We start from the raw sequence: 24,254 nt of genomic DNA, 5'->3' as shown, positions 1-24,254 counted from the left end.
AACCTCATTCCTTGAGAGACTGAGATGGAAGAACTGCTATGAACTCAAGGGCTAGCCTTGGCTGCGCAGCGAGACCCTTTCACACACCTAGACTTTGATTGTTTCATAGTGATCCACTCTGGTGATGACCCACCCATCTGCCACCCTTGTACACTTTCTTCTGCCTTGATGGGGAAGAACGGCTGTGCAGTAGTGGTGGGGGTGCTTGTGGGTGTGATAGGGATGGCATTGCGAATGGGGCGGTGAAGATGGAGGCAGTGGAGGTTGCTTTTCTGAACCGTGGCAGTGAAAGAAGTGAAGGGGAACATTGCTCGCCGTACACCTGTTTCCGCCACGCTGTCTCTCGACAGAGCATGCCCGCCACAACCCCCACTTCACCTCTGCAGGTATTGACCCTAAGTCGCAGCCTCTCGAGCTTTCCCTAGCATCCATTTCCCAACTGAGGAAGTCAACCCCAGTCACCGTGGGCTGTGAGGTCACTTTCCTCCGTTCAGTGTTGAGAAGATGGAAACCCAAACTCGTATTGTTTGGTTACATTCTAGCTTTGCCACCACCCTTCCGTGTGTCTTTGGGAAAGTTACTTAACACTGCACCTCATTTCCCTTTTCTATAGCATAGGCTTTGTAACAGCATCTAGGCCTAAGGTTTAGGGGAGAATCATGTGAGTTCAATAAACACTGATCCCTTAAAGGTGCCTCTTACACCTTTAGATAGTGTTTCATTTTTTTTAATTTTTATTTTATTTTTATTAATTAGAGTTTATTCACTTTGCATCTTAGCTGTAGCCCCCTCTCCCATCCCCTCCCAATCCCACCCTCCCTCCCTCTTCTTCTCCTATGCCCTTCCCCCAGTCCGCTGATAGGGAGGTCCTCCTCCCCTTCCATCTGACCCTAGTCTGTGTTTCCCATCTTAACCCCCACAACATTCACACCACCCAGGCTCTCAGTCTGCCACAATGGCCCAGGCCTCACAGACCTTCTTGGCAGAAGTTAGAAGGGTGTCCTAGATCTCCTGTTCCCCGGTCAAGCTGACCAGCTACTTTGTCATGACCTGAGCAATGGGCTTGGAGCAAAGAAGGGGTCACAGACTGACGGGAGAGCTGCCTCCTGCCCTGGACAGCAGTTTCAAGGTTAGGCCAGCTAAGGATTCCAGGTACAGTGCAAGCTCCATCTCTGAGCATGATACACTGCAGAGCAGAAAGGAAAAGAGGCTCATCGGTGTCCACAGCGATGGTAACACGCAGCCTTGACCCCTTCCTCCCGTACTTCAGTGACACACAGCACCTCCATAGCTCTTTATGGGACCCTGGAAGTTAGTCACCTATAGCCCTATTTTGAGCCCTCCTGATCTGTCTGGCTCCTGGCCCAGGCTCTCTAAACAAGCCCACGCCTAAAGGACTCTGGCCTCTGAAAATGCCACCCACATCTACAAGGCAGTGGTGTTCACTCTACAGATGACATTCATCCCTCACCCCATTGGAAACGGGAGTCATAAGGGACAGCCTCCCTGTTGGACCAGGAAGTTGGGCCTGCACACGCCACAGGTCCACCAAAATAACATCCCTCCCTGCCTTGTTCCCAGAAGCCACTGCCCCCAAGGTGCCTTCTGCCTTCAGCCCCCATCCAGATGCTTCTTCCCAATCCTCCATAGTCCATTGGCACCTACAAGCCAGATGACCACTCAGAGGCTGGAAACAGCTAGTGTTCCAGCCCAGGTCAGGCACGCGCTACCTTCAACGCTTCTGCCTCCCACCTGTCAGACCGACAGAAACAATGTCTTTTGGGTCAAGTGAAAGAAAATGGCTTCTCAAAGGTGCTGCCCAAGCTGCAGGCAGGCTGGGCATTGTCAGCATTCTTTCCTGGATGCCCAAAGACTGCCTCCTGTAATCCTCCTCCTCCCCGCAGCTCCCTCCTTTCTGTCTCTTGCTGCCTCTCCCGCTTGCTCAGTTCTCACTCTCCCAGCTGAGTTTGGCCTGGCAGCCCCCCTAAGCACTCTTCACGCTGCAGCTCTTTCCTCTCGGAACCACTGCCTCCTTTCCATCATCTTGTCCTCCTCCAAATGTTCCTCCCATGCTGGTTCAGGACCAGCCAGCCCTTCCTGGGTGCTGCTCAGTTATTCTCTACCAGACCACTTATATATCCCCTCTGCTTCAAGCTGGCTCCTCCCCAACCCCCATCACTCAATCATAGATCTGGACCAATAGTACCTCTGGTTCCCCTGCCATCAGCTGATCGCAGTGCCCACAATAAACAGCACCGCCCCCCAATCTATGCTACCTCTACTAACTCAGGACTAACTCAGGTCCTGCCTCATGACCCACCTGCAACTACATTTTCCTATCCCGGGCTGCAGAGACCCTGACCAGCACAGCTGAAAACAGTCTCAGACACCCTTAGGCTCATTCGGACCTCCCAGGCCCTGGCAGCACTCTGTATATGGAGCTTTTCCGAGCACCTTGCTACTGTTGTGTTTTCTTGCTGTCTACCATGTGGTGCATGGCATCAGCTTGGAAGCACATAAACACATCTACACAAGGTGCGTGTCCTGTGATTTTCACAGGGTGATACCTGGGCCATGTCTACAGCCAGCCCGGGATCTCGTCTGTCCTTGGATGTGAGAAGCAGAGGCGACGTGGGGAGCTCGCTCCTCCTCCCTCGGGTGATATTTGTGCGGTACCTCCTACACGTGCTGCTGTTTACGACTATGCCGTGAAGTCTCCATCTTCTCTTGATGGGCAATTGGGTTAATTCCAACAAGAAATGAATATGCTTTTGAGAACACTTCCTTAAATTACTAGGACACAGGGAGGCTGGCGTTGATGGCATAGTTCAGCTTTCTGTTACTGGAACAAAATGCCTGTCACAATCAAGTTGTGAAGAAAAAAGGTTGGTTTGGCCTCAGTTTCAGTCCATGGTCACTTGGCCAGTTGGCCTGTGAGCCTGTGGCAAGTCAGTGCACCATGGCAGGAGTGCCCAGCAGAGCAAACTGCTTGACTCACATCTAGGAAAAGAAAACGAAAGACCAAAAGACTGGCTCCCAAAACTCCTTTAAGGGCATGCCCTCAAAGGCCTAAAACCTGCTGTTACACCTACCTCTTAAAGGTTCTACAACCCCATGCCACCCACCCCCCCATACGCTCTGCTCTTGGACAAACCTCTAACGTGTGGACCTTTGGGAACAGTGGGGATCCGGCTACAGCGTGGGTAAATCCTGCTGCAAGGCATTCTGATTGGGTCACTCCCAGCACTCCGTGCTTCCACCTTGCTGCTCATGCTGGGAGCTCTGTTAACTTTAGGCCTGCCGTGCATCCCTTCCACTCACTGGATGGGCCTGGCCCCTGCCAGGTATAAAGGGCATAGAGAAGGGGTGGAGAGGTGGCTCAGTGGTTAAGAACACTGGCTGCTCTTCCAGAGGACCCAAGTTCAATTCCTAGTACCCACATGGCAGCTCACAATTGTCTGTAATTCTATTTCCAGCGGATCCAACAACCTCACACAGACATACATGCAGGCAGAACACCAATGTACACAGAATAAAAAATAAATAAATTATTTTAAAAGGGCATAGAGAAAAAGTATAGAGACTTAGCAAGTCCAAGAAAGCAGATGTCCCACAAAATTAGAATGGTCCTAAATATGGCATGAGAGACATAGACCAAAAAAACAAAAACAAAAATTGTCCATCACTTCTCTGAAGTCCAGAAGTAATTGAAACCCTGATAGGGCAGGGCTTTGAGAGGTGATGAGGAGTGGGGAGGAGGGAAAGAGGAGACATGAGGCTTCACATGAGCGAAAGCATGAGGGAGGGCATGAGAGAGAGCATGGGGCAGGGCATGAGGTGAAGCAAGAGGGAGGGCATGAGGCAGGGCATGAGGCAGGGCATGAGGGACGGCAGGAGGTGAAGTAAGAGGGAGGGCATGAGAGAGAGCATGAGAGAGGGCATGAGGAAAAACTGCCTCCTGAGTGACCAGCAAGTCCTATCAGGGAAGACAGAGGCATCCAGACTGCAGCTCAGGCCCCTGCCTGACTCACCATCTCCACAGGCTGCCTGGTGGGCCAGGCTTCCAGCGATCCTTCTACCATGATGAACCTAGCAAGATGGAGGGGTCTGGGGAGTTGCTCCCCGCTGGCAGTTGCATGGACTTCTCCTTGCAACCATGTCACCCTGCCCCCAAATATGAAGACCATGGGAAGGCAGCAGGCCTTTGAAGTGGCAGAATGCATAAATCACACACACACACACACACACACACACACACACACACACACAGGAGTCTCTCTGTCTGTTTCTCTCTCTCTCTCTCTCTCTCACACACACACACACACACACACAAAAACCCATTACACCACATTCAGAAGCAACACTCATGAACACACAGACACACCACATACAACATACTTTGCAAAGCACACATGACACATGCACACGCCTTTGCATACCACATACACACAATATTCACATGTATTACGTAATTACATATATGTGCAGCTCACACACCACAAAACATCGTCTGCACGGCAGCACAGGATACACAGTAAACTTCTATACAGAACCGTACCATATATGACACATGGAGCAGACAGGACATTCAGTTCCCACAGACCACCTCCGCACTGCTCATGCACAACACATACACACACCACGGACCTACACATTATACCACAAACACACCCACGCACACAATTCTTTGAACTTGGTTCAAACTGTTTTCTGGCTTACCACGTACCTAGTATTTGTTTTGTTTTGTTTTTGACTATTTTTTTATTTTATTAATTACACTTTATTCACTTTGTATCCCCCCATAAGTCCCTCCCTCCTCCCCTCCCAACCCCACCCTCCCTCCTCCCTCTTCACGCATGCCCCTCCCCACGTCCACTTATAGGGGAGGTCCTCTTCTCCTTCCTTCTGATCTTAGTCTATCAGATCACATCAGGAGTGGCTGCACTGTCATCTTCTGTGGCCTGGTAAGGCAGCTCACCCCTCAGGGGGAGGTGATCAATGAGCAGGCCAATCAGATTATGTCAGAGGCAGTCCCTCTTCCCATTACTATGGAACCCACTTGGACACTAAACTGCCATGGGCTACATCTGTGCAGGGGTTCTAGGTTATCTCCATGCCTGGTACTTGGTTGGAGTATGAGTCTCTGGGAAGACCCCTGTGTTTAAATTTCTGGTTCTGTTGCTCTCCTTGTGGAGTTCCTGTCCTCTCCAGATCTTACTATTTCCCACTTCTTACATGAGATTCCATGTACTCTGCCCAACAGTTGGCCGTAAGTCTCAGCGTCTGCTTTGATAGACTGCAGGGCAGAGCCTTTCAGAGGCCCTCTGTGGCAGGTTCCTAGGTTGTTTCCTGTTTTCTTCTTCTTCTGATGTCCATCCTCTTTGCCTTTCGGGATGGGGATTGAGCATTTTAGTCAGGGTCCTCTCTCTTGATTAGTTTCTTTAGATGTACAAATTTTAGTAGGTTTATCCTATGTTATATGTCTATATGAGTGAGTATATACCATGTATGCCTTTCTGCTTCTGGGACAGCTCACTCAGGATGATTCTTTCCAGATCCCACCATTTACCTGCAAATTTCATGATTTCCTTATTTTTCATTGCTGAGTAATACTCCATTGTGTAGGCGTACCACAATTTCTGCATCCATTCTTCAGTTGAGGGGCATCTGGGCTGTTTCCAGCTTCTGGCTATTACAAATAAAGCTGCTACAAACATGGTTGAGCAAATGTCCTTATTGTGTACTTGAGCCTCTTTTGGATATATGCCTAGGAGTGATATGGCTGGATCTTGAGGAAGCGCTATTCCTAGTTGTCTGAGAAAGCGCCAGATTGATTTCCAGAGTGGTTGTACAAGTTTACATTCCCACCAGCAGTGGAGAAGGGTTCCCCTTTCTCCACAACCTCTCCAGCATGTGTTGTCACTTGAGTTTTTTATCTTGGCCATTCTGATGGGTGTAAGGTGAAATCTCAGGGTCGTTTTGATTTGCATCTCCCTAATGGCTAATGATGTTGAGCATTTCTTTAAGTGTTTCTCTGCCATTCGATATTCCTCTACAGAGAGTTCTCTGTTTAGCTCTCTGTAAACATTTTTTAATTGGATTACTTGGTTTGCTGCTTTTCAGCTTCTTTAGTTCTTTTTATATACTGGATATTAGCCCTCTGTCAAATAAAGGGTTGGTGAAGATTCTTTCCCAATCTGTAGGCAGTCGTTTTGTTTTGATGACGGTATCCTTTGCTTTACAGAAGCTTTTCAGTTTTATGAGGTCCCATTTATTGCTTGTTGCTCTTAGAGCCCCTGTTGGTGTTCTGTTCAGGAAGTTGTCTCCTGTACCAATGAGTTCTAGGGTTTTCCCCACTTTTTCTTCTACCGACTTAATGTGTCTGGTTTTATGTTGAGGTCTTTGATCCACTTGGACTTTAGTTTTGTGCAGGGTGATAAGTATAGATCTATTTGCATTTTTCTACATGTAGACATCCAGTTAGACCAGCACCATTTGTTGAAGATGCTCAAACTGAACGGAGAGAAACTTAAAGCAATCCCACTGAAATCAGGGACAAGACAAGGCTGCCCACTCTCTCCATATCTATTCAACATAGTTCTGGAAGTCCTTGCTAGAGCAATAAGACAGTTGAAGGAGATCAAGGGGATACAAATTGGAAAGGAAAAAGTCAAATTATCACTATTTGCAGATGATATGATAGTATACGTGAGTGACCCCAAAAACTCTACCAGGGAACGCCTACAGCTGATAAACACCTTCAGCAAAGTGGCCGGATACAAAATTAACTAAAAAAAAATCAGTAGCCCTCCTGTATACAAAAGACAAAAGGTCTGAGAAAGAAATTAGGGAAACAACATCCTTCACAATAGCCACAAATGACATAAAGTACCTTAGTGTAACCCTAACCAAGGAAGTCAAAGACTTGTATGAAAAAAAATTCAAGTCTCTGAAAAAAGAATTAGAAGATATAAGAAGATGGAAAGATCTCCCATGCTCATGGCTTGACAGGATTAACATAGTAAAATGGCCATCTTACCGAAAGCAATCTACAGATTCAATGCAGTTCCCATCAAATTACCAACACAATTCTTTACAGATCTGGAAAGAAAAATTCTCAACTTCGTATGGAATAACAGAAACCCAGAATTGCTAAAACAATCCTCTACAATAAAAGATCTTCTGTAGGTATCTCCATCCCTGATCTTAAGCTGTACTATAGAGCAACAGTAATAAAAACTGCATGGTACTGGCATAGAAACAGAATGGTGGATCAATGGAACCGAACAGAGGACCCAGAAATAAACCTACACACTTATGGACACCTGATCTTTGACAAAGATGCCAGTATTTGTTAAGACTGTGTTCCTCGGGGGTTAGGTTAAGGTTCTGAAAATTTCCAGGGCTGTGAGGGCTTCTGCCACCAGAGGGCACATGTAGCCTTGCTCACGGTCCTGAGGCAGGATGGGAACTTCCCAGAGAACCCGGAGCCAAGCCTGACTCCAGCTGCTCCTGCAGATCAATAGGAGATGCTAGGGGGGAAGTGGGCATGGTGCTTTCAGCTCCCTCGCTCACCACCAGCTTAAAGACATGGGTCTTGCCACAGCACAGCCAGAGACTACACAGCTTCTCCCATGCATTTCCTCCCCCTACCCAGCAGTAGCTAGAGGATCTTGGCCCAAAGATCCCCAGAAGCTGGCTGTTCTAGAAGTTTCTATGGCTGTGATAAGGCACTGACCGAATCCAGCTTGGAGAAGAAGGATTTATTTCCTCTTAAAGCCACAGTCTATCATCAAGTAAAGCCAAGGCAAGAACTAAAAGCAGCACCTTGAAGCAAAGGCCATAGAGGACTGCTGCTTAATTAAGCCTTGTTCTCCTTGACTTGCTCATCCAAGGCCCAGGCGGCCTGCATAGGGATGGCACTGCCCACAGTGGGCTGGGACCTCCTACATCTGTTATCAAGTAAGACAATGCCTCACGCGTCCACGAGCCTAACTGATGGCATCCATTCCTCAGATGAGGGCCCCTTTCCCCAAATCCATCAAGTTGACAACCAAAGGCTGTACCCGAGGCCCTCCTATACCCAGGCTGTCCTTCTAAATGGAACTGAGTCCCAGCCAGCCACCTAAGACCTGGATGCAGTCTGAGCTGTGCTGAGCTCTCTAGTCCCCATGGAGACTTGCTAGGGGGCTTGGTAGATGAGGAGAAGGAAGAAAGATGATAGGCTCAAATTCCCAATGGGAAGTCCAAGAGAGCCCCAGGGAGCCCCAGGAAGCTGAGGTACTGAGTCCCTGCTATTCATGGCGACCCAGTGAGCAGAGGACTTAGACAGCATCTCAGTGAGGGGACTAGGTCAGCAGACTAGGACCCTTAGAGGACACAGCAGGGTTTAGAAGGGGCAAAGGAGGGCTCTTTGGACCTCGGGAGGATACCCAGATGGCAGGATCAGGACAGAAGTGGAGGAGCACAGAAAGAACATCAACGTCTCTAAAACCCAAAGAAATACATTGGCAGGTACTGGAAGGCAGTGGACCTGGCTACAGAGGAGGCCTTGCCCTGTGTGCCTGGGCAGTGGAACTCTGTATCTGGGACATCTGATCTCCTAGCCCAGTGTGGGCAGGACAGGTAGCTCCTCACACCAAGCCTGACACGCTTCCTTCCTGTCCTTTCCCCCATCACTTCCCCTCACCCGACTCCTCACTTCAGGAAACAAAACTCAACCTCTGGGAGCCCTCTCACAGCCCACCCAATATACCTAGGCCCCAGGAAATGGAAACTCTGCCCCAGGCTTCTCCCTTCCCTCCCAAGACCCACCCTCAAACTGGGCTCCCTCCCAGGCTTCTCCAGGCTGCCACCTCCCCAGGAAGATTCATGCAGAACCCATGGGCTTGGCCGGTCCCTCTGGCTTGAGGAAGATCAGGAATATACAAAGGAGTTGACAGAGGCAAAATTATCATAAAGCCAGGCTTAGCCCTCTCTAACCCCAAGAGACAGGTGGCTGCCAAGAGGGTAGGGGAAGAGAATGAGCCAATCCCCAGGTAGCCAGCTAAAGTACAGCAGGGCAGGAACCACTGGTGGACTGGGCAAACAGCTTGGACCCCCTAAGCAGCTTCACTGACTCTGGGCCTGAAGCATCATCACCTGACCTGGTACCCTCCAGATGTCCAAGCAAGATAGGTTTGCTGCAACCCAAGAGTGCACCAGGCCAGTGGCCTGCCCCTTCAGGTCCACCTGGATGCCTACCGGGTCCCCAGTGGCAGGCAAAATCTGCCCAAGTTCCCAGGACCTCACTTTACTTCCAGAGCACTCCACTTCTCTCCTCTGGCTTTCTTTGTACATCCTCCGGCAAGACCACCAGGGGCTTCTGTGAGGGCCTGGGGCTCACAGTAGCTGTTTCCTCTTGTCTCCCTACTGGAGTTTAACACAGGCACCTGGAGAATAGTTCTCTGAGGTTCCTACACCTTCTCATTCACCACTGAGGGTCACAACCTATTGGGTCTCTGGGTATTTACCAAATACCCAGATGTGTTCTCAAAGTCCAGAACACATCTCCAATTATCACCCACCCCCTTCAAACTGTGAGTCCTGCAGCTTCATCTCTGAACCCATCTCAGGATGGGTGAAGCAGCAGGCACTGGCTACTGGATCAATGGGGTAAGGTCACAGGGACTAGGTGACTGTTTTGAGTCAGCGTTTCTATTGGTGTGATGAAACACTATGACCAAAACAACTTGGAGAGGCAAGAGTTTATTTGGCTTATACTTTTACATTACAATTCATCATCAAAGGAAGTCAGGACAGGAACCCAAACAGGGCCAGAACCTGGAGGTAGGAGCTGACACAGAGGCCATAGAGGGATGATGCTTACTGGTTTGCTCAGCCTGCCTTCCTATAGAACCCAGCACCACCAGCTCAGAGATGGCACCACCCACAATGAGCTGGATCCTCCCCATCAATCACTAATTAAGAAAACCCCCTCATTTGAGGTTCCCCTTCTTTCAAATAACTCTAGCTTGTTTGGTCAAGTTGACCTAAAACTAGTGTTCACACTCAGGGCTTTCTAAAATATTTAATATCTAATAAAGTCAACTCTTTCTCAAGTTGCAAAGCAGATAGTAATTTATGTAGGAACCTCAGGGGACATAGAAAAGAACCAGAGAAGGATCAAGGCAACCCCAGAACCAACAGAGGCAGCTCTGGCTCTCACACTGGCGGGGTTGAGGCTATAAGAAGCAATGTGAGGGCCTCTGCAGCTGAAGGCAGCCACCGGGGCAGAGCAAGAGATGGTCAGGGACACCTCTGACCTGTTTACCACCTTTCACAAAACCTTCTTCTTCCTGACGGGGTAAGAAGGCCTCTCACCTCTCACCATTCCTTAGACTGCTTGGCTCAGATCCCCTTCCATCTGTCTGCCATCTATAGAGTGCCTTGTCCCTAAAGAAGAGGCCACTTTTGCAGTGTAAGGCTTCCCCTGCTTTCTCCTCTCTTCTGAAGGCTCAAGCACACCATTGCTTCCAGAGTTCCCAATGGATAGCTGGCCTGCAGTCACTCAGAACAGGACCTACTCACTCTCGAGGTACACACTGGGGTCCTTTGCTGAGTCTGGGGAGCAGGCCAAGAGCCCGTGAGTAGGCTCAGGGTGAGCCTGTGACCAGATAGAAGGGAAGCTAGTGTCCATGCCAGCAGCACTGTCCTCCCCTTCCTCAGCATTGGCTGGCCCTTGCTGCCATGTTCACTGTCTGGCTAGGGTCTGGCTAGGCCTTGGTCGGCCTTCATCTTTTATAAGACCTTCTCTTGGTCTTGCTGATGTCAACTTTGGACTTGCTCTTGGCCTTGATTTTAGCATTGAATTGAGCCTCGGCTACGTACCTTGTCCTACAGGTATAGTATAAAGTATACGTGGAAGTTTCATTTCAATCCTGACGTATCTAAGTCTCAGAGTAAGTACCAACAACTTACTTGGCTAGCTGAAAGAGAGCCACATGGTAGACCATTAGTAAAAGTGGAAGTTCTGGAAGCTGCTGTAATTGATTCCAGAATTGATGAGTGTCAAGGTTGCTGGGACACCCGGGCAGAGGAGCCTTACAAGCATCCATGACAGAGTTCTTTTGCAGATATCCCACTCTGCCACAGAGGGAATCGGCACATCTAGAGCCTGTGGTAGAGTCAGAACCAGAGGGAGCTTGGGCTGTGCTTGCCCCACCATTTATTATTTGGGTACCGTTAAGAAAAGAGCATCCACTTCCCAGCAGCCACCAGCACACTTCAAAACTGAAGGTAGGCCTTTGCTACCGCTTTACAGGCTTGGGACAAATAGTCAATGAGTACAGGCATGCCACGCACCTTACGGTGCTCAGAATGCAACAGACACTTCACCCACCAAATAAGATCTACCTTCCTAGGCTTAATAGAGCAAATCAGGGTCCACAACTTCCATACCTTCTCTGCCAGGAGCTGCCATCCCAGGCCCCTCACTTCCTACTCCCACTCTCTCTAGCAATTTCAACTGTGTGAGGCCATTCCGCAGCCTCCAGGAGAACAGCCGCAGGGAGGCTCACTTCTACCTCCTGAGAAGGACCCTACAGCATCTTACAGCCTTAGGGAGTGCCCAACCCAGAAGAGAAGAGTGACAGAGCCAGCACTGTGGTCTTGCTATGCTTGAGGCCGGCACACAGATGTAGCCAAAGGCTGTCCTGGAAGATGAGACATTGCCTCTGAGTACTGCAAGATGAGTAGGAGTGGCCACCATCTCCAGGAGAGCCTGACGACATAGGACATAGCTTGGAGGCTCTCTAAGCAGCAAAGAAGTAGCTGGAGCAAAGCCCCATGTGAGCTAGACCTGGGACCTCGAGCACTGAACTGAGCATTCCAGCAAGGCCAGCCCAAGATAGACATTCCACAAATATCCATCTAACAACTGGATGAGTTTTCTATAAATATGCATCCATTAAATACATGAATACAAACCCCATTTTAAAAAAAGAATGGAAATCCAGAGATATATTTATAATTTCATCCTTAGAGAAGCTAAATCAAGAGGGTCACAGGTTTATCTCAGTTACATAAAAAGAATCTTTTTTTTTTTTTTTTAGAAAATCAAGTGTCAAAAAAAAAAAAAAGAAAAAGAAAATCAAGTGCCTACAAACTGCATATTGTGTCCTTCATGATAACCCAGATCATGTTTTTGTCTTCTGTTCCAGGCAGTTTTAGCACAAATACTTTTTCCTTGTGTGCACATTTGTTACTCTTTTTTTTATTATTTATTTTTAGAGACAGGGTTTCTCTGTATATCCCTGGCTGTCCTGGACTCACTTTGAAGACCAGGCTGGCCTCAAACTCATAGAGATCCTTCTGCCTCTGCCTCTTAGAATGCTGGGATCCTTCTGTACATATTTTTTTCTAGATTTGTTTTGTTTGTTTGCTTGTCTGTTTGTTTCAGACAGGGTCGCACATAGCTCGGGCTGGCCTTGAACCCCCTAAGTTGCCACAGATAACCTTGAACGCCTCATCTTCCTGCCTCTGTATCTCAAAGTGCTGGGATTATAGGCATGCAACATCACACCATTCCATGGGGTTCTGGAGACTGGACCTATGGCTTTATGCATGCTTCCCATTGAGCCACAGGCCCAGCTCCTTGTCCACATTTTAAAAGACTTATTTATTTATGTTACGTGTGTGGATGTTTTCCCTGAGTGCATGTGTGTGTGCCCATGTGTGCCTGGTGCCTTTGCAGGCCAGAAGAGAGTGCCAGATACCCTGGAACTGGAATTAGAGGGATTGTGAGCTGGCGTGTGGATGGTTGAAATTAAACGCAGACTCCCTGAAAGAGCAGCCAGTGAGCTTAACCGCTGAGCCATCTCTCCAGCCCCCCTTGACCACATTCACAGAAGCTTTTCTTCCATGGCATCAAAACCTCTCAGCATCGCTGTAACAGCTGCGAACAGTTTAGTTTGTAGGAAAGACTGCATGGCTTAGCAATGCCTCTCCTCTCTCCAACGCCAGATCTATTTCTCAGAAGGGGAAACGAAACCAAGCCTCCTCCTGACTGGTTCCAAAAAATACCATCTCAGTTGCTCGATTGCTCGCTCTTTGGCCATTTGTCATCCATCCCCACCCTGCTTTCTAAACAGATACTGGGTTTGGATTTGACTATTTCTACTTGCCCGCACTGGCCCTGGCTATTTTTGTTTTAAGAAAAGTATTTTCCCCGAAGATTTTGCCCAATGAGGCAACACGTGCCTAGCACTCATGCCACCCCGTGTTTGAATCCTACCCCCTCAAAAAAAAAAAAAAAAGTACTTGTCACCCAGGAGGATGAGATTTAAACTCTCTACTTAACCTTCATGTTTTCAGGCACTACATTGCTAAACTATACAAATCCCTTAACTCTCACGTATTGTGGTGTTTGCCGAATCTCTCAGTTTTCAACAGACCCTCTTTCTAGGAGAGGACCTGCAGTGTTCTCTGAATTAAGGTAAGTACGAGTCCATCAGGACCTGACCTCTATTTTTAAGAAAGCTTTGGTTTCAGCTCCTCAGAGCTCTTCAGACCGACCCACCTCACCCCCACCCAAGCTCTAATTCCGATCTTGGGTTTGGGTTCAGTGGGAAAGGTACAAAGTCAAGGACAACTGGGAAAGATCAGAGAGAAGGATATGGCAGGGAGATAAGACAAGAACACTGGGCAGTCGGAAGAAGGGAACAAGGACAGGAAGGGACATGAGGAAAGCCTCTACAGATGAGGTATCTGAAACAGGGCCTAAGATGACAGGGATCCTTGGCCCAGAGCCCTGCCACTCCCACTTCTTTTGCCCCTGTAGAGCATGTGATATGAATGTGTGCGTGTGTGAGCAAGCCCATGTTCCTTCTCCACCTTCAGAAAAAAAATATGGCTGTGGGCCTAGCTTACCCCTTCAGCCTGTGTACTTTCATCCCTATCAGTGATAGGAAAACTCTGAGTGCTGCCAGCTACTGCTGGGCTTTGGCAAGCTGAGGATGAATGTGGTTTTAAGCATGTGTTTACAATTAAATTACTGGCCAGTGAGATGGAGCAGCTAGGTAAAGGTACCTGCTGCCAAGCCTGATATCTTGAGTTCAATCCCCCGCACTGACATGGTGGAAGGAGAGATGACTCCAGCAGGTTATTTTCTGATTTCCATATTCAAGCCAAGGTTCTCTCTCGCTCTCTCTCTCTCTCTCTCTTTCTCTCTCTCCCTCTCTCTCTCTCTCTCTCACACACACACAAATAAATGTAATGAATAATTTTTAAATTTTATTTACAAGTTGGGTATAGCATTACACACCTACAATCCCAGTATTTGGGTAGTAGAGGCAGGAGGATCAGGAGTTGAAGTAATCAGACTAGATGATATGAGACTTTGTCTCAAAAAACAAAACAAAACAAAATAAGGGGCTTGAAAAATGTCTCAGCAGTTAAAAACACTGGCTGCTCTTCCAGAAGACAAGGGGTTTGATTCCCAGCACCCATATGGCAGCTCCCAACTCCAGTCCCAGGAGATACCATGCCCTCTTTTGGCACTCCACAGGCACTGTATGCATGTACAGGCAAAACACCAGTACATATATCATACATATATATAAATATATATGTATATATTGTTTGTTTTTTCAAGATAGGGTTTCTCTGTGTAGCTCTGACCAGCCTGGAGCTTGCTCTATAGACTAGGCTGGCCTCAAACTCAAGAGATCCACCTGCCTGTGCCTTCCCAGTGTCGGGATTAAAGGCCATCACCATCCAACCAAAATAATTTTTAATGAAAAAAAAAACATTTAAAAAATTAACCGTATGAACATAAATAAATAATTGTACCAAATAAGAATTAAACATTGATAAATCTTAAAAAGCTTGGGAAGCAACAGCAACAACACTAAAGTAACATATTCTCAAAGACTGTTTCTGGTGACTTACAGTTCTGTCTGGTCTAGAGACAGGTCTGCCACATTTCCGGTGAAAACCTCAAAAGTGCTGCTTGGTCTTGTGCGGTCCCATGCAACCTTTGAGATCCATCGTGTGAGTTTACTAGAAGGAAACCAATAGACACCATAAACCACAAGCTTATTCTGTTGTTTTTTTTTTTTTTTTTTGGGGGGGGGGTGATAAAGCTGCCATTAACTTACCCATGTTCCTATAAATAGCGCCCAAGAAACTCCCAGGCTCACTGAGATAGGCTTGGGTAGAATGGTTTTTTTGTGTTTGTTTGTTTGTTTGTTTTTTACTTTGTCACCTGTGTCTTACCTTGGCAAACAGACATTTGTTCGTTCACATGTCGGATTCCTAAAGTCATGACAGATTCCTAAAGAACTGGCAAGGGTCTTCTCTAGTGTGTCTGTGACATGTTTCCAAGAAAAATGGAAGGAAGGAAGGTGTGTTCCAGACTGAGGTTCACCATCAACAGGCTGGCCATCGTGATGGAACAGGAATCAGGAAGAAGGACCTTTCCTTAGCAGCTCCATTCTCTGCTGCTGTCACGGGGACATCACACTTCCCATTCTTGAGCCTTCGAGTGTAAGCTTGAACCATCAGACCCCTGGGGGACTTTGGGGCCTCCAGGCATGGGCAGGATCATCACATCTTGTGCAGCCTCGAGTCTTGCTTGCTCCTACACAGCTGCTGGCTTCCCTGCCTCTGAACACAGCTTCTTTGGAACTTTCCAGTCTCTGGTGTGAGCCGATCTGATAATTTCCCTCCATTGACATGCATTCTATTGGCCTGATTCCCTAAAGGAGCCTGACTAATATATTTTGATTGAGTAATTTGGGAGATGGAGGCAGAAAGATCCAGAGTTCAAGACCAGCTTCGGATCATATAGAGAGTTTGAGGGCAGCCTGGGCTACATAAGACCCTGTATTGATAACCAACTAAACAAAGAAAAACAAAAAATTATGAAACACAAATGCATATACACACTCAGACACACAAATACTCTATAGTCCACTCCAATTCTACCCCAACCTCTGTCTAGTTCCAACCTTGCTGACTAGACTGAGAGTGAAACCTCTGGGTCACTGAGCTGAGAACCTCAGCCTGTGGGGCTCTGCAAGACTATTGCAGGTACTTGCCACGGGGGCAGAAGCCAAGTAGCCTATCTTGACAGCCTGCTGAGGTAATTTGGCCATGGCCTTAGCTTTGGCTTGGTCTCAGTTGCAGGAAGTACCATTTGATGTCAGCTTCCATCTAGCCTGTTGTCCCTGGCCATATTCGGTCTTTGTGTTCTCCTTGACATTTAGACTTCTCTTGGGTCTTGATCATCAGTGGCCCTGCACTCTGTCTTCTTCCTGTCTCAGTCATGACTGTGACCATACTTGTATGGCTCTGCCTTTGGCCTTGGCCTTCATCTTGGACATCTGATTAAATCTAAATGTGAGTGTTAGTGTATTTCCTGGAACCAGTAGAATACACAGCTCCCTGTGGATGACTGTCCTGTCATCAGACTACATTTTCAGCTGCTCCCATTTACTAAATCTTCAAGAGTGACACCCTGGGGAGGAGGCTGGGGTACTCCCATAGGTTCTGCTCAGAGGGTGTGTTGGTTTACTTTCCTACTGTTATGATAAGACACCATCACCAAGGCAACTTATAGAAGAGACGGTTCATCGGGCTTATAGTGCCAAAGGGGTGAGTCCAAGAACATCATGACGGGGAGCGTGACAGCTGGCAGCACGAGTGTCTCAGTATCTCAGCATCAGGAGCTGAGATCTTTCATCTGATCCACAAGCACGAGGCAGAGAGCGCTAGCTGGGAATAGCGTGGGCTTTTGAAACCTCAAGGCTTCAGCAGTTTCACCAACAGGGGAGCGAGTATTCAAATATATGAACCTATGGGGGGACATTCTCATTTAAACCATCACATAGGGAGCTGCCCTGACAGAGAAACTGTAAGTGACTAGACGGGATGAGGTCCCCGGGCTCAACACCCCTCTCCAAAGCTAAGGGATAAGCCTATTATCTGCTTTGCAAACACCTCCCTCCCCCAACACACATACACACCACATACATACCTGTGAGATCTGGGCAGGGCTGGGAATCTGGGAATCTGGGAATCTGGGAATCTGAGCCAGGAGACCAAGCTCCACTGGTTCTCAGCTTATCGCCAGAGGTTAGGCATAGTGCTACTTTAGGAAGGGGACCACTGCTATGCCAGAGTAAAGGCTGGGGAAGGCTTCAAGGAGCATCCCTCAAGATACGGTCTCCACAGATGCCGCCGACATCTGTCCCATTAAATGCTGGAGCAAGCTCGGGAGCCTGAGGCCTTTCTACAGAGCTGCTCTGGATCCCCACAGGCTTCCAGAGAAGAACGCTTAGGTTGAAAGCAGCCGGTCCTTCAGGACCCTCCCTGCCCACCAGAAAGCAGGAGAGTGGTGTGAAGATGACACTCTGAGGAGCAAAGGAAGCACTTCACGCTGTATGCTGTTGTTTTTCTCTGACTCCTGACCTGCATGTGTTTCAGGCCACCTGCGCACAGAATCAGAGCCATGGGCACCACAGAAAGGCAGAGGCTGAGGAAACGGTAGGGGAGGAATGAGGGAGAGATGGGTATGCTGAGCACCCTATCTTGAATCTGGCTTTCTCATTACCTGCACCTGACCTGCACCCAACAAGCTGAGCTGAATGAACACAGCTCCCCAGCTCCAGCTCCTTCTACTTGCCTCATTTACTTTCAAGCTGTCTGTACTGTTGTCAGGTTCCAGTAACTGTTACTCTACCCTAGACCCTGGGAAAAACTCACTCCTCCCCAGCCTGGCCCCACTCTTCCTCCATTGCTTCCTCCTCTTTCTATGTCTCTATTTTCATCCATCTCTCTGATATCTGTCTCCCTCCCTATTTCTGTGTCTCTGTCTCTCCCCCTCCATATGGGCACATCCAAGCCTTCACAAGAACCCACTGGCCTCCTCCACCAAGCCTGATCCTTCCGACCCTGCACTGACCTCGTAGTATTTCCAACATTTACACCCTCCGAACAGGCCAAACAAACCCTCCACAGGTTACAGAGAGAGCTTTAGAGTCTGAGACCAGAGCACTGAGCAGGCGTTGGAGAATCTAGCAAAGGCCAGACAGAGCAACACAACCTAGGGTGAGCCCATAGAATTGCCACAAAGAGCTGCCCAAATGGCCACCTGTCAAGGAAGCCACAAGCAAACACTGTCCTGGAGAGTAACCCAGCAGGGTCAGAGAGAAAACACTGGGACAAGGTAGCCTCAAACAGGTGAGGCCGCAGGGTAGGGCTGTTAGGAAACGTGCGAATGTGAAGGTTACACGCGGGTTCACAAATCATGCCACGAGATCGGTTCCACGTGGGAGGTTTATTAGGGGAAAGGAGGAGAAGGGAGCAGAGACAGAGAAAAGAAGAAGGGAGAGAGAGCAGAACAGAGGAAGAGGAAGAAAAGAGAGAATCAGGGAGCAGAAGAGGAAGAAGAGAGAGAGGGGGAGAGAGGAGATGAGAGAGAGAGAATCAGGGAGCAGAAGAGGAAGAAGAGAGAGGGGGAGAGAGGAGGAGAGGGAGAGAGAGAGAGAGAGAGAGAGAGAGAGAGAGAGAGAATCAGGGAGCAGAAGAGGAAGAAGAGGGGGGGGAGGGTTCCAGTTCTCTCATAGGGTGATCAAGGGCATGAGCAGGTAATTCCAGGTGGTCAGGGTGTCTTTACAAATGCCTGATAACCGGTCTATCAGGTCCCTTGGAGCTGGCCATAGAAGTGCCTGCTTACTGATCCCAACAAGGGCTCCAGCTGTATTTCCTGTGGAGGCAAATAGCATCTACTCTGGACAGTGTGGCTTTCTCAGGTTTTCCAGAAACTTCTGCTGTTTGGGGTCTCCACTGTTCCCTGGTGTTTAAGGACAATGTCTAGAGCCTAACTAGGTCACTCCATCCCGCCTCTCCATGCCCTCAGGAAAAACAAAAAACAAACATTAATGGCAGGAAAGTGCCTGAGACACCCCAGACACATGGTGGATGGCAGAGGAGGGCTGTATGTGGATATCCATGTATATCCGTCTGTTCTCTAGGTTTCTAGATAATGCTCTTCCCAGCCTGCCCTCTGTGGCTGCGGTACAGGGGCGGTGCATACACCTGACCCACGGGGAGGTGGATCTAGACACCGCTGCTGCCTGAAACCAGTGAGTAGGACACAAGCTAAAGTCACCTGAGCGGAGGGAACCTCAATTGAGATAATGCCTCTGTAAGATCAAGCTTAAGCAAGCCTGTAAGGTGTTGGTTTAATAGGTGATTGATGCCGGAGGAGGGGAGGACAGGGGAGATTGGCAGTGTGCAGGGTACAGCCCTCAGTCAGGCTTTGGGAACAGAATTCGAGCCTGAACGCAGCAGTGACTCTACAAAAGCATGCAGGAGCGGCCTCACTGGGGGCGCAGAGCTTGCCTCACCTTTTTACTATTTCTGCTTACAATATAATGAGTGCATGAGGGCATGTGGCAAGGATAGGCCCTGCAAGGAGCAGGATACCATTCCAGACCACCCTGAGAGTAGGTCTTCTAGGACCCAGAAGGAGGCAGTGGCCACAGTTCCTGCAGAAGTGCTAGAGACAGCAGCTCAGGGACTACCCCGGGGAGTCAAGGGCACAGGGCTGCTATTCTGTCTGGGGGGTCTAGACACACCTGCCTCTGTTTCCGGGCCCTAGCTCTGGGCCTGCGGTGCTGTCTGTCAAAGAGAGAAGAGTGCAGTGCCCACCAGAATAGAGCCTTTGGTTTGAAGATGATACGAGAATGGACTGGACCCAAAGCAGTGAAGCATCCACCCCACCATCCCAGGTAGGGGGATGAGGGTATATGAAAGAATCAGGCGGGACAGTAGGTTCAGGAGCTCTGCCGTGAGGCACCCCAAGCTATGGGAGAGCATAGTTGACAGGGCTGCCTCCATCTCTCTGGGAGCCTTGAAAGAGAGCCTTGAATAGAGTCTTCACAGGCAGTGGTTGTGTATATGGAAGGCAGCAGGAGGGCTGAGGAGGTGGCAACGAAGGAGCTTCATCTTCCATAGGGAATGAAGGCTGCTCCCTTTCCGGTGAAACCTTCTCACGAGCTTCAAAGGTGGCCTGCCCTAAGTAGGCCATGGAGGGGCTGAGCCAGCTGAGCCCCCCCCCCCAAAAGAGGGGTGAAGGATATATAAGCAGCCGCAGCCAAGAGTTCTGAACCAGAGCAAATGCCCTGAGGTACTTGGGAACAATGACGGAGGTGAGGGGCTCCTGCTCAGCCCGGGACCGCTCCTCCTGCGGGTCTGACTGTAAGGATCTACCAACCCCACAGAGACACAGTTCTCCAGAAGGGAGGATGGGCTCAATGACTGGCCACTAGTTCCATCAGCGAAGTCAGGTGTCCTACCTCAGGCTTGCTGACTCCACACCCACATACACGTGTACACTCACACCTGCGGTGCCCAGCAGTTTCAAGCCAAATTTGACTTGTAACTTCACATTCCTGACGCAAGGGCCCAAGGAGCTAACTGGATTGGCTGCCCTCCAGCTCACTCAGTCCCAGCCTCCAGGACCAGCATTTCAGTGTCCGCTGTCCACCAGAAGTCTTCCGTCGTCTGCAAGCACCGTCAGATATGAAGTTCGGGGGCAGTCTAGCCTCACAAGGCAGCCATCCAGGGAAATAAACGCTTCCCAGAGAACACCCCGTCCTGCGATGGCCTTCAGTCCCACTAGGGGGCGATCAGGAATCCCTGTAACTTGTCTTGCGGGAGGTTTGGCTTCAGTTTTGTGTGGCTCCACCCCTCCCCCCTAAGCCTTAGCTTGGTGTGAGTCTGTTCTCTGCCAGGGCCTAACTCTGCCTGTTCACTTGAGGTGTGTCTCTGATTACCCAGTATTTACTCCTCATTCACTGTCCTGCCGGAACCCTCCACAGGGAAGGCATTTGCTCGGATTCCCTGGTTGGAATTGAGGATGGTGGCTGATGGGTAGCGCCATCTGCTGGATCCATCCTTCCAAACTCCAGAGTGAACTGTAGTCTCTACTTTGGGGCTTGGCAATCTGGAGACAGGGTGGTCATGAAAGGGTTAGACTAACTTTGTAACCTGTATGTCTTCTAAAGCCTATAGTTTTGAGTTTTAGGTTCAGGTTAAGCTAAAGCCTCTTAGTACCTTTCCAGAGAATGAAAAAATGTGACCCTATCTATGAGGACAGACAGAAAAAAAGGCAAGCAAGCAATGACCTTCACTCAGCAAAAAGAAAAAATCCTGTCTTTGAGATAGCATTTCTTAGCAACGAACCCAGACTACTTCTGAGTAGCTTTTGACCTGCAGCCAAAAGTCCGCAGCCCCTAATCTTCAAGGATGAGCTAACCACCCCCACCTTAAATTGCAGCTGCATCCACACTTGGCAGGACTGGCCAAGCTTGAGCACCTAAGACTAACCAATTATCTTACTTTATAGCTTCCTCATCCAATCCTAAATTGCCAAGACTGCAACTTCAAATCTCCCGAAATTTTTCTTTTAAAAACCTAAAGGCCTTTGTCTCCGGGTGCCACTCTTTGCTGACCGGCAGGGGTGACCCCATTGTGCAATGGTTAATAAACCTCTTGGTTTTGCAACAAGTCGTGGTCTGGGGGAGTTTCTGGGAAGGGCACGATCTTGAACTCCTGAGCTGTGAGATCCCAGGTCTTACAGTCAATGCTGTTTCCCTACAGTCCTCTATATGCGTCTGACCAGGGGGAAAAGACCCTCCCCTTTTCATTACATCCTGCTTCCTCTGCAGCCCCCTAGTGTGGCTGTAGGCACCCCAAGGGTTTGCCACGAGTGGGGCCTGCGGGCGTTCCTTTCCCATCACAGACTGGGAAACGAGTAGGCAGGTGACCAGGCCTCTCTGCCAGTCTGTGGCAGACAAGAGCCTTCCAGCCAATGCAGTCCTAACTTAACTGTCTCAGTAATCATCAGCTGAGGACATGCCTGCCACACAGAAATCATGCAAGCAGAGAGAACCAGATAAACTCTCCCAGAAACCTTTAAGTATTTTAAGAGAAGTGGTCTCCCAAACCCAGCCTCCACCCTCAACTCCTTACCCAGGGAGCTCCTTCGAGAAGGCCCAGGCACATGTCAGGCATAAAAGAAGGCCTTTAGTTCTTTCCTTGAAGCCGTTTGCTGCATTCTCAGGACCACAGAACCAGGTGCTCATGGGAAGGCAAGGGCCCTTTGCTCTCCATCCTTTCTGGGATCTCCAGGGGCCCTCTGAAGTGAGCTGCAGGGCTTGGGGGACCTCATTTGCCTTTTGGTACTTTTTAAGGCAGAGCCTTCCAGCTCCCAGGCCCATGCAAGTGTAGACAAACATACACTCAAGGCCAAGTCTTGATTCTCTAATCTCACAGCTTCACTTTGTTGTTGACACAGTTCTGGGGACCCAGGGACACTGACCCTCCCACCAATGGGAGCCAATTCACAGTTCTTAGTCACAGACCCAGAATGAGGAGTCCCTCCCAAGGGCTCCCAGCTCTGACATCTGTGGCTCACTGTCCTTTGTCCATTCATCAAATCCATCTCAAATCGATGCCCACATCCTGAGACTCATGAATCAGCCGCTATAACATGGTTAGTAAAGCTTCATGCTCAGGGAGGCAGAGGCAGGTGGATCTCTGTGAGTTCAAGGCCAGCCTGGTTTACAAAGTTCAAGGCCAGCCAAGACTACACAGAAAAACCCTCTCTTTAAAAAAATTAAAATAAAAAAAAAAACCTTCATGCATTGAGGGGTAGCTGGTGTGGTAGGATTCTGGAGAACTGAAAGTTTAGTGTTGAGTTTAGGGGTGAAGGTGTTTGTGTTTCCTTTCAACCGGAGGCCCTTTGTACTTTTATCATCAAGAGGAATGTAAACACGTTTCAGACAGCCTAGGACTTGTTACAAGGTAGATATTGGTGTGTGTTTAGGACTGAAGGAGGCTTGTCCCAGGAACTGTTTAGTGCTAAACAGTTTGCCCACAAGTGGCTATGAACAGATTCACAAAGCAGCTTGGCCACTCCCCGCCACCTCTGTTTGGCTGACCACGGATTCTGCTCCATGTAGACGAGCAGAGTCAGCCACGTAGGGATAGAAAATAGTCAGGAAGACATGCATTTTACTGGAACACACCCAACCTATCAGATGTTGAGACGGCACGTGCATCGTGACGTCATCTACGGCGTGCTAGAAGCGTAGGATGCTGCAGGCCCTATGTGACTATGACCACAGCCCGGGCAAGTGACTTGAGCAGACATGGAGGGAAGTACCCCGAGAACACTGAGGTGCCGTTAAGTAAGCCGATGAGAGAAGCGGGCTCGGCCCTCCTGAGTCACATTCCCATGCTTTCACCACCTAATGCAGGCCTGGCTTTGCTCGTGGTCTCTCTCCCGTCTGATTTTCTTGACTCACGGTTCTGAAGCGATGGCCAATTTGGAGCATGAAAGCATGGCAAGCAAGCTCGGCGGCATGAATGTCTGGGGTACACACTTGCCCAGCATCAGGACCCTTTCTCCTTAAGCAGCCCAGAGATGTCCTCTGCACAGAGGCTAGGTGGTTGGCCAAAGCCCCCACCCCCACCCCCAGCTACAGTCGCAGCTGCAGTGGACAGAAGGGGACAGAATCATCTGGATGATTCTGGTGAACCCGCAGAGCATGTGAGACCCCTCCCCAAGACCACCACCTCCTGAGGAGCAGCTGGAGACCACCTCCTCCCTACAGAGTGAACCACTCTGCAAGTAGCGGTTGGGAGAGCTGGGTCAACCCCCAGCCATGTAGTCAGGTGGGGGGCATAGTCAGCATACTGTCCATGCCTCCAATTCCACAGCACAGGATTCTGGCCACCAGAGGGACACTGGGTGGCACCTGCTGAAAGCCACTCTTGGAATAGAACTATCAAACACGCCTGCGTAAGTGCATGTGCACATACATGAGCAGACGTTCAGGAACACACACACATAGATACACACATACTCAGAGCATGCACATAAATGTACAGACATTTACACATATCAAGAAACACCTTTACTGTCACACACAACACACACACATTGGAATTTATCATATTAATATATTTTAACATATTGACCTAATGCCCAAATATTTTCTCTCATTTAATGAATAAAGAAGTTTTCCTACATTTCTTATATTTTTGGTTGTGAGCCTAGCCTTTAATGGCTGAGCCATCTCTCCAGCCCTTTCCTACATTTCTTAAATAGCTGAGTCTAATAGGGTGAATTTGTCTTTTTTTTTTTTTTTTAATTGTTTACTCAGCCAGGGAGGCCAGAAGAAAGACACCACAGGTATGGT

At 48.9% G+C, this 24,254-nt stretch overlaps 1 long non-coding RNA gene across 2 annotated transcripts in view; it reads right to left on the bottom strand.

The window, feature by feature from the left end:
• LOC129690643 (uncharacterized) overlaps nt 1-24,254 on the bottom strand; it is a 58,934-nt gene that overhangs the window by 5,404 nt on the left and 29,276 nt on the right. For both annotated transcript variants that reach the window (XR_008722344.1, XR_008722345.1), the window contains exon 3: nt 14,929-15,039. This is a non-coding gene — a long non-coding RNA (uncharacterized LOC129690643). The remainder of the gene's footprint in view (nt 1-14,928; nt 15,040-24,254) is intronic.

Source organism: Psammomys obesus, unplaced genomic scaffold (genome assembly GCF_907164565.1).
Source record: "Psammomys obesus unplaced genomic scaffold, mPsaObe1.curated_primary_1811, whole genome shotgun sequence".
Taxonomy (NCBI): domain Eukaryota; kingdom Metazoa; phylum Chordata; class Mammalia; order Rodentia; family Muridae; genus Psammomys; species Psammomys obesus.
Note: the sequence above shows the minus strand (reverse complement) of the source record. Positions and strands in the feature narration are given on the sequence as shown.